General features: G+C 43.9%; 7 non-coding genes across 7 annotated transcripts; 4 read left to right on the forward strand and 3 right to left on the reverse strand.

The window, feature by feature from the left end:
* Positions 1-6,837: 6,837 nt before the first annotated feature.
* trnag-ucc lies at positions 6,838-6,909 on the reverse strand. Its single transcript has one exon. It is a non-coding gene; the product is annotated as a tRNA-Gly (tRNA).
* A 1,029-nt stretch (positions 6,910-7,938) lies between these two features.
* trnag-ucc lies at positions 7,939-8,010 on the reverse strand. Its single transcript has one exon. It is a non-coding gene; the product is annotated as a tRNA-Gly (tRNA).
* Positions 8,011-9,438: 1,428 nt separating this feature from the next.
* On the reverse strand, positions 9,439-9,510 carry trnag-ucc. The gene has a single exon. It is a non-coding gene; the product is annotated as a tRNA-Gly (tRNA).
* Positions 9,511-11,238: 1,728 nt separating this feature from the next.
* Positions 11,239-11,310, forward strand: trnag-ucc. The gene has a single exon. It is a non-coding gene; the product is annotated as a tRNA-Gly (tRNA).
* A 909-nt stretch (positions 11,311-12,219) lies between these two features.
* trnag-ucc lies at positions 12,220-12,291 on the forward strand. Its single transcript has one exon. It is a non-coding gene; the product is annotated as a tRNA-Gly (tRNA).
* An 832-nt stretch (positions 12,292-13,123) lies between these two features.
* trnag-ucc lies at positions 13,124-13,195 on the forward strand. Its single transcript has one exon. It is a non-coding gene; the product is annotated as a tRNA-Gly (tRNA).
* An 897-nt stretch (positions 13,196-14,092) lies between these two features.
* Positions 14,093-14,164, forward strand: trnag-ucc. The gene has a single exon. It is a non-coding gene; the product is annotated as a tRNA-Gly (tRNA).
* The last annotated feature ends 88 nt before the right edge of the window (positions 14,165-14,252 follow it).

A 14,252-nucleotide genomic window follows, 5' to 3' on the forward strand; every position in this document is an offset into this window, starting at 1 on the left:
TTGTTGGAATGGAATGTGCTCTCTCTCTCTCTCTCTCTCTCTGGAGGAATGCATCCTGTTTACCTAATTCCAGAAAGTATTAAGCGCAGGTTGGGAAGAGCCAAGGGCTTGGGGACCCCACATTGTGAGTTTGGCTACTGGAGTCTAACCAGCACTGTCTGGCAAACTTTCCTGCTGGTTGTCCAGCTAGGACCACCCTACCCGTTAGAGTTTCAGTGTGCAGGGTTAACAGGAGCTGAGTGGGAAGAGTCCTTGCTACCAGTGACTGGTAAGCTGAAGAGCTGGGGAAATATGGCAGGGGAGGGGGCCAAAGGCACAGACAAAGTGGTAAGTTTCCAGAGTGGATTTGAGAGCAGAGGGTGGAGACCTGTACAGAGAGAGTGACAGCGAATGGGGCAAAATGATGGGATGTGGAGAAACACTGAGTTGACCAAGCGGAGGGAGTTAGTGGAGAGTAGGATCACAGGAGAGGTTTGGTGAGGCCAAGCTATAGAGACATTTGAGGGTAAGAATGAAGGTGGATAGGGTAAGTGTGGAGAGATACAAACAGAGGAGAAATGAACAGCATATCACCATTTACATTTATACATTTATTTATTTCGCCCACAAAATACACAGTCAATCAGATTTACAATATACTCTGTCAAGCGCTTTGAGCTGTCTCAACGATGTGATGAGGTGCTATATTTAGTGGAAGGTCCTTAGAAGGAGATGCCTTGAAGGAGGCAAAGGAGGGAGCAAGATGAAGGAAATGTGGGATGAGTTCCAGAGGGATGGAGTAAGAGAGGCTGAAGGCCCAACCGCCGATGTTGGGGTGTGCCGAGCAGGGGACATGGAGCAGGCCAGAGCTTGCTGAGCGGAGGAAGCGGACAGGTTAATAAGGGGTTAGCAGGTCGGAGAGGTAGGTGGGGGCGAGGCCATGGAGGGCCTTGAAGGTGAAGATGAGAATTTTGAATTCAATTCTCTGAGGGATGGGGAGCGAGTGGAACCAGGGAGGGTGGGGATGATGGGACACCTGGTGTGGGAGAGGATATGAGCTGCAGAGTTCTGGATGATCTGTAATTTGTGGAGGGAAGAGTCGGGGAGGCCGACAAGCAGGGTATTGGCATAGTCGAGCCTGGATGCAATGTATGTATGAGGGTTTCGGCGGCCTGAGGGGTGAGGCAGTGGCGGAGTCGGGCAATATTGCGAAGGTGGGAGAAGGCAGAGTGGGTCATGGCTTGGATGTGGGGGAGAAAGGACAGTTGAGGCTCAAACAACAAGAACAAAATTACACTTGTATAGCACCTTTCACTTCGGGAGGATGTCCCAAGGCGCTGGACAGAGTTATGAACCTGAGCTGACATAACATAACATGTAGGAGCAGGAGTAGGCCATTCGGCTCTTCGAGCCTGCCCCGCCATTCAATCACGGCTGATCTTCTAATCTAACTCCAGCTAATAACCTGACCCTGCCTTATCCCCATATCCCTTAATCCCTTTTGCAATAAGAAATCTATCTATCTCAGTCTTGAATATGTTCAAGGACTGAGCATCAACAGCCCTTTGGGGTAGTAAGTTTCATACATTCACTGCCCTTGAAGTGGAGAAGTTCTTCCTTAATTCAGTTCGAAAGGGCTGCCTCTAATTTTACGGTTGTGACCCCTGGTTTTAGTTTCTCCAACCAGGGGAAACAATCTCCCACTATCTACTCTAACATGCCCTTTGATGATCTTATGGGTTTCTATAAGATCCCCTCTAATTCTTCTATATTCTAGAGAATATAGGCCCAAATTGGGGTGGGAGAGGGAGCGGGGAAGGGGGGGAAGCAGGGAGATCGAAAGCACGGTCAAAGAGGAGGGTCTTGAGATGGGTCTTGAAGGTGGCGATGAGACAAGACCCCAAGGTTCCGGACTAGCTTAGTTAAGTGGAGTGTGCATCCATGGATGCTGATGCTGAGGTGCACCTGAGGTGAGGAGTCGCTGATGGGAGCCATTCAGGAAAGCCTCGGTCTTACTGACGTTCAATTGTAGAAAGTTGGCTCTCATCAGAACTTGATGTCTGACAAGCAGTCTGTCAGGACATCAGTGGTCCTGAATCGAGGGTGGAGGCAGCGAGATAGAGTTAGGTGTCATCCGCGTATATGTGGAAGTTGACCCTATGTCTGCGGACGATGTCACTATGAGGAAAGATGTACAGGTTGAAGAGGAGAGGACTGAGGACAGAGCCCTGAGGAACACCACATGAGACTGTGCTGGGGCGGGAAGAGAAGCCGTTTGTGGAGACAAAGTGGAGTCAGTGTGGAGATAGGATCTGAACCATTCAAGAACTTTGAAGGTTGAGGTGAGAGGAGAGGCGGTGGGGGAGGATAGAGTGATCCACAGTGTCAAAGGCAAGCAGGTAGGTCAAGTAGGACAAGAGACAGAGGGAGGCCTGGTTACAGATGGACAGAATTTCATTTATCACCTTGACCAGAGCTGTTGGCAGCACAGAAACCTGATTCGAGGGGTTCATAAAACGAATGGCAGGAGAGTAAGGAATGAAGCTAGGAAGCAACAACACCTTGGAAAGGAAAGGATTGTTGGAGATGGGGCAGTAGTTAATGAGTTATGCCAACATTGGGGGAGAGGGTGTTACTTTAGTTATCATTAATATGGATTCAGTCACCATACAGGGTGCAGGGAAAAGGGAAAGCAAGAGTTAATGATAATGATAATTATGGGTTACTGTAAAGCACAAATTGTTTGAGTAGAATCTAGACTTTCCTGTTTTGCAAGAGAGGCAAACATAGGGCTAAAATCATCCTAGAGGAAATTGGGAAGTTGACGTGAAAACCTCACGATGTTCAGCTGATTGGCTCCAAATTTCCTTTGAAATGTTGATACAGATCTTTGTGTCTGTAAATCCAACCGATCAGCCCAGTGGCAATCTCTGGTACAAAGAGGGAGGAGAATGGACCGTCATACTTAGGCCATCCCAAGGCACTGCACACTTTGTAGTAAATAGACGTTCTCCCGACATGAAAGGTGCTACACAAATGTAATTTGTGTTGTTGTTGTTTTGTATTTGCAATAGACCTTAGGACGACTTAAACATTTACCATAAAATGTAGTGACTGTGTGCTTTGTGGGTGAACACAGCCGCCTATTTGCACACAGCAACATACCCATAAACAACCAAGAAGGGAATGATTGATTTTATCTGTGGGATTGTCGACCAGCTCATAGAAAGAGAGAAACTCCCTTTTCTTTTTGAATAGCATCGCGAGGAATCCTCAATGTCCACCAGAACAGGGCAGAGATGGGACTCGAGGTTTAACAGTAACTAGCAGAATGCTGTGAGATATGTACTTTGCTATTATTATAATAATAACCATTCCTGCATTTGATAGTACGCCTTGTCACGTCATTGAGACATCTCAAAGCGCTTCACAGAATATACTGTAAAGTGTATATTTTGTGGGCATAGCAGTGTCCCACAAGCACTCGTGGACTAAGTGACCAAATTATTTTAAAACATTTTGGGGGGAGATTACTATCCCAATTCACCAATCGACTAAGAACTGGGTTCCTACTCACTGCTAGGTAAATAGAGGCGTGTGGAGTAAGGAAACTTCCCAAGGAGTCCTCTCGCTTGTGAGGCAAGTGCTCTAGCCAATGCTACAGGACTCCACTGTATCATTTGAGCAAATGAAGCGTGTTTGATTTCTGCAAGTGGGCTCTTGTTATATACATGGCACAAGGCATTTTGACGTGATGCAGGGCTGAGACAAATCAAGCCCAGCCCAGCCTCCCTGATGATAATCAGACACAAAGGAGTCTTTACTGCAGGCTATCAACAGTGAATCATTTCCAGCAATTTTATTTTGCTGTAAAAAAAACTAAACAAGATATCCAGTATAAACTGATGTTAGATCTCTGGCGCTAATGCTCTGGTATTATTACAGCAAACACTGCCATGAGATCTCGCAGTCAGCCACTACCCTAGCCACTAAACCATTAACAATTTGGGTGTGGCCGAGTGAAGCCTAGTGCAACCCTATAAACTGAGATGTTTATTGGAAATGGGATAGATCTTTAGCTAAGCAATGGGTGGAATTCAAAGTATACGCAATTAGTATGAGGACATTGAGGTCAGAACCCGGCTGACACAACGTAGACAATTCCTTTTACGAAATGTCAGGGGCATTGCAAATTAAAAAGGATGCATGGATTAAAATCTAAGAGGGTGGGTTTCCTTTCTGACTTCTCCAGTGCATGTTAAAGCAAAGTGAGGCAGCAATAAGCAAGGCAAACAGGAGGCTGGCCTATATTGCTAAATCAGATGAGTTTAGATCTTCAGGCTTTGCAGTCATAGTCAGGCTGTACAGTGCTCTTGGTCAGGCTCCAGAGGCAATGCAGAGTAAACCCAGATCAATACTTTGGATGCACCAAGACAGTACACAAGAGGACACAGGTTTAGAGTTGTAACGGCAATTTCAGGACAGACACCAGGAAGTATTTCCTTACCCAGCGAGCAATTAACGATTGGAACAGGTTGCTAAGAATGGTGGTTGAGGACATTAGCAGATTTAATAGAGGAACGTCCAACCGAAGTGAAAGTTCTGGGGCACCAACAGAAGTCAGGTAAAGGGGTTAATATCCTGTATTATTATAATAATATTATAATCCTTGGATTTGATATAACGCCTGATCACATTTTTGAGACGTCTCAACGCGTTTTGCAGAGTATACTATAAAGTAAATTGACTGTATATTTTGTGAGTGACAGTCGGCAGCCAATTGCACACAGCAGTCCCACAAACAGTCATGGATTGAGTGACCAAATTACATTTTTATTTACTTTGAAGGAATTATTACCCCTGAAAAAGCGATCTGCAAATCGACTAACAACCAGTTTCCTACTTACTGCTAGGTAAACAGAGGCGTGTGGAATAAGAACATTTGCGCAATGTTTCGCCCTGCCCAGCAATCAAACCTAGGTCTTCTCACTTGTGAGGCAAGTGCTCTAACCACTGAGCTACAGGACTCCTTGCTATAACCAAGGTGAAGGGTCAGTGGCTCCAGTTACCTATTGCTTCGGTCATTGATGTTTCCTCAGATCTTGGGTAGAGACCAGATGGGCATCTAGTAATGGCAGGACATTAATAGGGATAACATATTAATGAGCCAGGCTAATTAAACCTCATTTACACATTATAAAAATCAGGTTAATTAGCTAATGCACCTTCCTAATTAGACAAAAATCCTAAATCTTAATTTCAAGGGCCTTGAAAAGCATAATTATTGCATCATTAATGCTAATAGATTATGCCATTATCAAATGGTATAAATGAGGTTTAATTAGCACATACACTCGTTTAGTTAATTACCAAATAGACATTGTCTTGTTACAGAAAAACTATACATCCAGTCACTGAGAAACGGGAAAGGTGGGGGATTTGACCACTCTGGATCCTATTTGCCCACAAAATATACAGTCAATTCACTTTACAGTATATTCTGTGAAGCGCTTTAAGACATCTGGATGGAGGGAGAAAATCAAATGGGCTGAAGGGTCGTCTTCATCCAAACCTCTCTTGTGGTTATTGTTGCTCCCTTCTCTCCCTCTGTGTAACCAGCCTCCCTAGCGCTAGGCTGGCAAGATGTGAACAGCAGCACTTTAATTTCCAGCGATTCCACCTATTTCCTGCATTTCAGCTCTGAACCTTAATTGAGTCAAACACTGATCCTTAAACAACAACAGTAACAACCAAATTACATTTGCCTTTCAAGTCATGGGAAGCTAATTGAAATGGTTTCCCAGCTATAGGAACCCACAGGATGGCTGAGTCCCCTGGGTGACATTCCTGGCCAATGGCTTTTAATTTGAAGAGCCAAACATGGAAGCTGTTTAGATTGATTGAAGATTTCCAGTGAGTCTCTGTGTCAATGAGTTAGGAGTCAATATCTGGCTGTATTGGAAATGCAGAACAGTGCAACACATTGATGTGTTTTGATCTGCCCTCACACGGGTAGTAACTCAGCAACAAAAGAGTGAACCTCCAAGTGGGGACATTGAGCAGAAGTTGAGATGTTCTTTAGAGAGGAGACATAAAATTAGTCTATTGTTCGACTCCCAAATGTCCTTTAAACCCCACATCTGTCCCGTGACCAGTTCAGCCTTACTCCAACTCCGCAACATTGCCCACCTCTGCCACTAAAAACTGCCCTCCTCGCTGGATTTCCCAACTCTTCCTTCCATAGCTCGTGTCCTCTCCCGCACGAAGCTCCATGAGCCAATCACCCCTATCCTCGAAGAGGAGAGCAAAGTGGCAGTTCATCATGATGGAGGACAACCCTGTCTCAGCTGCTTAGGAAAGGAATTTCCATCTAGTGAAGCTGGCAGCACTCTCTCCTCTGAGTCAGAAGGCTGTTGGTTTAAGCCCCACATCGGGACTTGGAACAGTCTAGGCTGACACTACCAATGCTGCATAGTTAGAGGTAGTGCCGGCCTTCGCATGCGATGTCAAACTGAGGTCCTGTCTTCCGGATCAGGTGGACATTAAAGATTCCATGGAACTATTCAGAAAGAGAAGGGGGTTTCTCTCTCCCAGTATCCTGGCCAACAATCCTCCAAATAAAATTGGTCACTCACCTCACAGTTGTTTCTGGGACACTGCTGTACACAAATTGGCTGTTGTGGGCACCTACAAGCACACAATGGGTCTATAGACTTCACAATTTATTTCAAAATCAACTTGATGCTGGGATGGGAAGACAAAATGATGAGCATTGTGAAAGGATGAGATAGAAATTCTACTTTATCATAGAAATTTACAGCACAAAAGAAGGCCAATCGGCCCTTCGTGACAATAAGCTGCGATGGCCGGGAATCGAACCCGGGTCAACTGCTTGGAAGGCAGCTATGCTCACCACTATACCACCATCGCCTGCTGAGCCCCACACTGACAGTTAACAATGTCCACAAACAGGAATGAAATGAGTGGCCAGTTTATTCATGGGATTGTTGGCCGGGAAACTCCCTTCTCTTTTTCAATAGTGCCCTGGGATCTTTATCATTCCCGTGAATCAGCTGATGGCAACTCAGCTTAATATCTCTTTGAAAGGATGTGGTCTTCAACAGTGCAGCACATCCCCATACTGTTAAAACTGGTCATAAAAACAGAAGTAGCTGTGAACACTCAGCAGATCAGGCAGCATCTATGGAGAGAGGAAAGTGAATTAACATTCTGCTCTATGACCTTCTGTCAGTTGCAATGAAAGGCCATCGACATGAAATGTTAATCCACTTGTTAAAATTGGTCACTCATGGCTGTTAGTGGAAGTTTGCCATGGTGCCAGTAACTAACTGCCACATTTGCCCGCAAAATACACAGTCACTACACTACACTGTACATCGTTTAGAGGGTATTGAGCCGGCACAATGACATGAAAAGGCACAATATCAAACACAAGGATCGATGGAATGTCAACCTGGATTATATGAGTTTAAAGGTGTGATGTGAGGCTATAATAATAATAATAATCCTTGCATTTGGTATAGCGCTTTTCACGTCGGGAGGACGTCCCAAAGCGCTTCACAGAACATACTGTAAAGTGAATTGACTGTATATTTGTGGGCGAACGCGGCAGCCAATTGCGCACAGCAGTGTCCCACAAACAGTCGTAGATTGAAAATGACCAATTTATTATTGTTTTTGGTTTTGGAGGGATTATTATTATTATATGGATTAAAGTGCATCTTTTGCCATCAAAACAGTAATAATTTATGATAATCCTTGCATTTGATAACACACTTTCAACTTTAGGAGGATGTCTCAAATTGTTTCAGAGGATGTCGTGAGTGTGGTGACCGTATTTTGTAAGCAAAACCAAGCGGCCAATTTGTGCAGAGCAATGTCCTAATGATGTAAATATCCAATTTTATCTGGGGGATTGGAACTAAACTGTAATAAAGCTGCGATGGCCGGGAATCGAACCCGGGTCAACTGCTTGGAAGGCAGCTATGCTCACCACTATACCACCATCGCCTGCTGTATTTATCCTAATCAATCCTGTGGTCTTCTAAATCATCTAACACGCTTTGAGACATTTTGACAATGTTCTAAAAATAATAATTATGATTAATAATTATTATTATCCTTCCATTTCATATAGCGTCTTAACACATTGTCAAGACGCCTGAAAGCATTTCACAGGATTCATAAATAAAAAATAAAAAAATAAATGTATTGTAAAATGTAGTGACTGTATTTTGTAGGCAAACGCAGCAGCCAATTTGAACACAGCAATATCCCACCAACAGCAGCCATGGAGTCAGTGTCTAATTTTATTGGAGAAAAGGGGAAATTTGCTGGCCAGGACACTGGGAGAAACTCCCTTCTCATTTTCACTAGTTTTGGTGAACTGGGTCCTTTAAAACTTTACAAACTGTCCATTTTTTCCTATTTAATAACTACCACATGAAAAGCTTTCCATTGGTCGGGGGAGATACCACAGGAAGTGGCTAGGGCTGGAAACCAATTCCAAACTTACACCACATCACAGAGACTTTGTGACCTCTGCGAGTTGCAAACCATTAACTACCCTTGTGTGTCTTGTGCACTGAGAAACATTAACAGGGGTAATGGGAACTGCTGTAGTCTCCAGTCCATAACTTAAAAACCTAAAATCAGTCTCCAGAAAATACACCGACCTGGGAAGGATTTCCCAGCGTAACAACCTTTGACCTCGGTTCAGTTCCCATGCTCTCGCTCATGTCCCTGGGTGTATTCATAGCATAGGATTTGGTCTATTTTTAAACCCTTTGGGAAAAAAATGTTTTATTTTAATATTTGCCTTCTCTAAATACGATAGATTAAATATAAGATAGATTGGATTTAATATGTTTCCCCAAAGAAACGCACAGAAACCGGATAATTTTTTTAATAAATATACATGGAGAGTTAGAACGGTCAATAGAGTGGTCCTAGATGTCAGGATGTTCTTGTGTTAGATCTGAGTCTGGCTTTGCCCAGAATTCCTTTCGTCTTAGCCTGAGACTGTTTCCTCTTAAAATTGAATTGTATAATAACAAACCTTGCATTTGATACAGTGCCTTATCATGTCTTCGAGAAGTTCCAAAACACTTCACAAAATATACTGTACAGTGAATTAAGCATCTTTTGTGGGTGAAGTATGACAGATTCCTTTTTAATGACATATCATTCTGACACTCACAAGATTATAGGTTTCCTACTGTCGCAATTAATAATAATAAATAATAATCACATATGAAATAGTGTCGTATACATTGGGAGGATGCCTAAAAGCATACCACAGGATATTCCTTGTGGAGTAGTGACTTGCATTTGTATGAGCAATTATGAAACAATTGTATCTGGAGGATTGTTTGCTCCTGTCCCAAACACTCTGATTTTTTCCAATATCAAGAGAGAACTAAAGTGTAATAAATCAGCTGCGATGGCCGGGAATCGAACCCGGGTCAACTGCTTGGAAGGCAGCTATGCTCACCACTATACCACCATCGCCTGCTGGGCCTCACATTGACACAGACAGTTAGTAACAGTGTCCATTATTCCAGTGCGGGAGGCCAGGCCGAGCACCGAAGCCAACAGGTCCACAAGTCACACATCTCAGCTCCCCCACCCCAGGTTGATCCCCCAGTCAGCTCTGTGAAGCATTTTGAGACACCCTCCGATTGTGAAAGACTCTATAACAGTGTAAATCATTGTTGTGTATTGCTGGATCAATGCAGCAGCCAACTATGCATGAAGCAACATCCCATAAACAGGCAAGAAATGAGTGGCCAATTTATCAAGGGATTGTTAGCCAGAACCTGGCATTCCAATAGTGCAATGGGATCTTTAATGTCCACCTAAACAGGCAGACAGGAATTTGATTTAATGTCTCATCCGAAGGATGGCATCTCTGACAAGGCAGCACTCCCCCAACACTGCACGGGATGTCAGCTGGGACTATATGAGTGCAGCGTCCCAATGTGCGGTTAAAGGTTAAAGGTTACAGTATTTCTCTTGCTATATAAAAAGTCATAATTTAGAATAATGATTCTCGCATTTAGCATCATGAGGACATCTCAGTACAACATCCCCACACTGTAAAAATGGTCACTCAGTCCATGGCTGTGTGTGGGACATCACTGTGTGCAAATTGGCTTTCACATTTGCCTACAAAAAACAGCCACTCCCCTTTGCTTTTATATCCCTGTGAAGCTTTAAGGCATGTTAATGAGGCGATAAGGCATGATATTAAATGGAAGAAGAATTACTGGAAAGTTGCCCTAGACTGTATGAGTTTCAAGTCCTGGCGCGAGGTTAAAGGTTCTTATTTTGATATCAATAATGGTCTCAAACTGCTTTACATTATTTACCATAAAGTGGAGTAACTATATATTTGGAGGTAAACATGGCAGCCAGTTCGCCCACAGCAATGTCCCACAACAGCCATGGAGGAAGTGACCAATGACAACAACAACTTGTATATATACCCCCCTCAGGTAGGGTTGCGACCCAGAGCACTTAACCGTGGTGGAACATGATGCCAAGCGGTGGGAGGGGAAGGTGATTGCAGACACGGTTGAATAGTAAAGTCTCCAGGCACGATCTGAATATGGGGAGAGAAGGAGCAAAGCGGAGGGATAGAGGAAGAGTGTTCCAGAGTGTCAGGGCAGTGGCTGAAAGCGCGGTCACCGATGATGGAAAATTGCATCTGGGGGATTGTTGGCTTTGTCCCTAACACTCTGATTTCTTCCAATATCGAGAGAGAACTAAAGTGTAATAAATAAGCTGCGATGGCCGGGAATTGAATGCGGGTCAACTGCTTGGAAGGCAGCTATGCTCACCACCATCGCCTGCTGAGCCCCACATTGACACAGACAGTTATTAACAGTGTCCATTATTCCAGCGGGAGGCCAGGCCGAGCACTGAAGCCAACAGGTCCACAGGACATTCACCTTAGAAACAAACCCATATTGAGATCTATCTCTCAGTCAAATTCCCCTCCCACTCCTCCTTCCACCCTCACCCTCACCCTCCTCAGCTCCTATCACCAGCTCAGGCTGCCAGTCAGCTCTGTGTGAAGCACTTTGAAATGTCATTACAACTTCAAAGACATATCTGTAAACCAACTGACACCCAATTTTGTATACAGCAACATCCCACAGATAGGCTTGAAATGCCTCTCGCACTGGAACAATGGACATTGTTAATAACTGTCTGTGTCTGTGTGAGGTCCAGCAGGCGATGGTGGTATAGTGGTGAGCATAGCTGCCTTCCAAGCAGTTGACCCGGGTTCGATTCCCGGCCATCGCAGCTTATTACACTTTAGTTCTCTCGTAACGTTGAAAGAATTCCGTGTATTTGAGACAGACGCCAACAATCTCCCAGAAAAAAATGATCATTCCCCTCACAGCTGTTTGTGGGACATTGCTTTGTGCAAATTGTTTACAGGAATTGTCTACAAATTATGCATTTATAATAATAATAATCTTTGCATTTGATATAGCGCCTTATCAAGTCTTCAAGATGTCTCAAAGCGCTTCACAGAATATAGTATAAAGTGAATTGGCTGTATATTTGTGGGCGAAATGTAGCAGCCAATTGTGCACAGCAGCGTCTCACAAACAGTTGTGAATTGATTGACCAATTTATTATTACAACAACAAAATTACAGTTGTATAGTGCCTTTCACAGCAGGAGGACGTCCCCGGGCGCTGTAATTTGGGGGGGGGGGTAATTATTATCCCCGGAAAAGCTACTACACCTTTACACACATCAAACAAAACACTTTGAGCAGCCTCTCCATGTGAAAGGAGTGATATCAAATGCAACAATTATTATTATCAATTATTAGTGCTTAGATGTCAGAAGAGCTACTTTAACATTTAACCCCACGTCAGCAACAAATAACAACAACAAATTACATTTGTATCGGGCCTTTCACGTCAGGAGCACATTCCAATGTGCTGGACAATTAGGGATTTAAACTCAAACAGTCTGAGCTGACACTCCAGGACGGTGCTGGGCGTGTGTTTCACTGTCAAGGAATCTGGTCTGAGTGAGACTTTAAATTGAGGTCCCGTCTGCCTGTGAAGGTGGAGGGTGGACAGTGCAGAGGGAAAGGTGTCTGAAAAACACAGTTGAAAAGATAAATCTCAAAGGTTTGTTAATAAGACAATGGACACTGTTAATAACTGTCTGTGTCCGTGTGAGGTCCAGCAGGCGATGGTGGTATAGTGGTGAGCATAGCTGCCTTCCAAGCAGTTGACCCGGGTTCGATTCCCGGCCATCGCAGCTTATTAGCTTTAGTTCCAATCCCCCAGATAAAATAGGACATTCTCATCATGGCTGTATGCGGGACATTGCTGTATGCAAATTGGCTCCTGCTTTTGCCTACAAAATAGAGTCACAACACTTTACACTACATCCTGTGAAACGTTTTGAGATCCGCCCAATGTCACAAGCAGGATATCAAAGACAAGGATCATTATGAATTATTACTACTTCAAAACATGTATCTTAACCTTTAACCCTACCTCACATCTTTGAACTCATACAGTGTAGGTCGACATTCCAGTAATCCTTGGTTTAATATCGCGTCTCATCACCTCATCGTTCTGTCTCAAAGCATTCGCCAGGATATACTGTACAGTGATATGACTATGTATTTTGTGGGCAAAGATAGCAGCCAATTTGCACACAGCAATGTCTCACAAACACACGTGGAGTGAGCGACCAATTTTAACAGTATACGGACACGCCGCACTGTTGACTCCCGCCTCCTGCATTGGAACAATGGACATTGTTAACAACTGTCTGTGTCCGTGTGAGGTCCAGCAGGCGATGGTGGTACAGTGGTGAGCATAGCTGCCTTCCAAGCAGCTGACCCGGGTTCGAGTTTGAGCTGACCCTCCAGTATATTGTTGGGGGATGTTGCATTATCAGATGTGCCGTCCACTGGATGAGACTTTAAATCAAGGTGCCTTTTTGCCTGTGAAGGTGGAGGGCAGAGAGTAAGGGGGAAAGGTGTCTAAACACAGTTGAAAAGGTTTGCTTATAAGATGTGTTTGTTCTATAGACAATGGACATTGTTAATAACTGTCTGTGACCATGTGAGGTCCAGCAGGCGATGGTGGTATAGTGGTGAGCATAGCTGCCTTCCAAGCAGTTGACCCGGGTTCGATTCCCGGCCATCGCAGCTTATTATACTTTAGTTCCAATTCCCCAGATAAAATAGGACATCCACGTCATGACTGTTTGCGGGATATTCTTGTGTGCAAATTGCCTCCTGCTTTTGTTTACAAAATAAAGTTACTACACCACAACAACAAAAAAAATTACATTTGTATAGCACCTTTCACTAAATCCCGGGCTATCAAATACAAGGATTATTATAAAATTTACTTTAATGTCAAAAGATGTACAGAATGACCAAAAAGTCGTGATATCTCCCCTGTTATCTAAAAAAAAACAAATGTCACAATTTCTTTAAGAATCATTAGACATTGTGATGGTTCACGACTTTTTGGTCACCCTGTAGTTTAATTGAGCCTCATCACCTCATCGTGGTTTAACAACATCACGCCTTTGAACTCATACAGTGTAGGTTGACATTCCAAAATTCCTTGGCTTGATATCACACCTCATCACCTCATCGTGCTGTCTCAGCGCTCCCCAGGATATACAACACAGTGATATGACGTAGTTTGTGGGCAGAGATAGCAGCCAATTTGCACACAGCAATGTCCCACAAACAGCCATGGAGTGAGTAACTAATTTTAACTGTATATGGATGCGCTGTACTGTGTGACTCCTACCTCAACAACAGCACCAATTTCAATTTTTTTTACTCAGCGTCTCTCATATTGGCTGGAGTTCTCAAAGCACTTTGCAGAGCTGACTGGGACCCTGAGCTGGCGGAGCTGAGGATGGAACAATGTGGAGGAGAGAAGTGGCCTAAAACGCGGCGAAGAGATAGATTTTTTTTAGATGAGTGTCCTGTGGACATGTGTTGGCTTCAGTTCTCAGCCTGACCTCCTGCACTGGAACAATGGACATTAGCAATAACTGTCTGTGTCAGTGTGGAGCCCATCAGGCGATGGTGGTATAGTGGTGAGCATAGCTGCCTTCCAAGCAGTTGACCCGGGTTCGATTCCCGGCCATCGCAGTTTATTACAGTTTCATTCTCCCTTGATATTGAAATTCTTGACGTTAGAAACAGGAGCCAGCAAACTCCAAGATAAAATTGTTCATTT

Source organism: Callorhinchus milii, unplaced genomic scaffold (genome assembly GCF_018977255.1).
Source record: "Callorhinchus milii isolate IMCB2004 unplaced genomic scaffold, IMCB_Cmil_1.0 Scaffold22, whole genome shotgun sequence".
NCBI classification, from domain to species: domain Eukaryota; kingdom Metazoa; phylum Chordata; class Chondrichthyes; order Chimaeriformes; family Callorhinchidae; genus Callorhinchus; species Callorhinchus milii.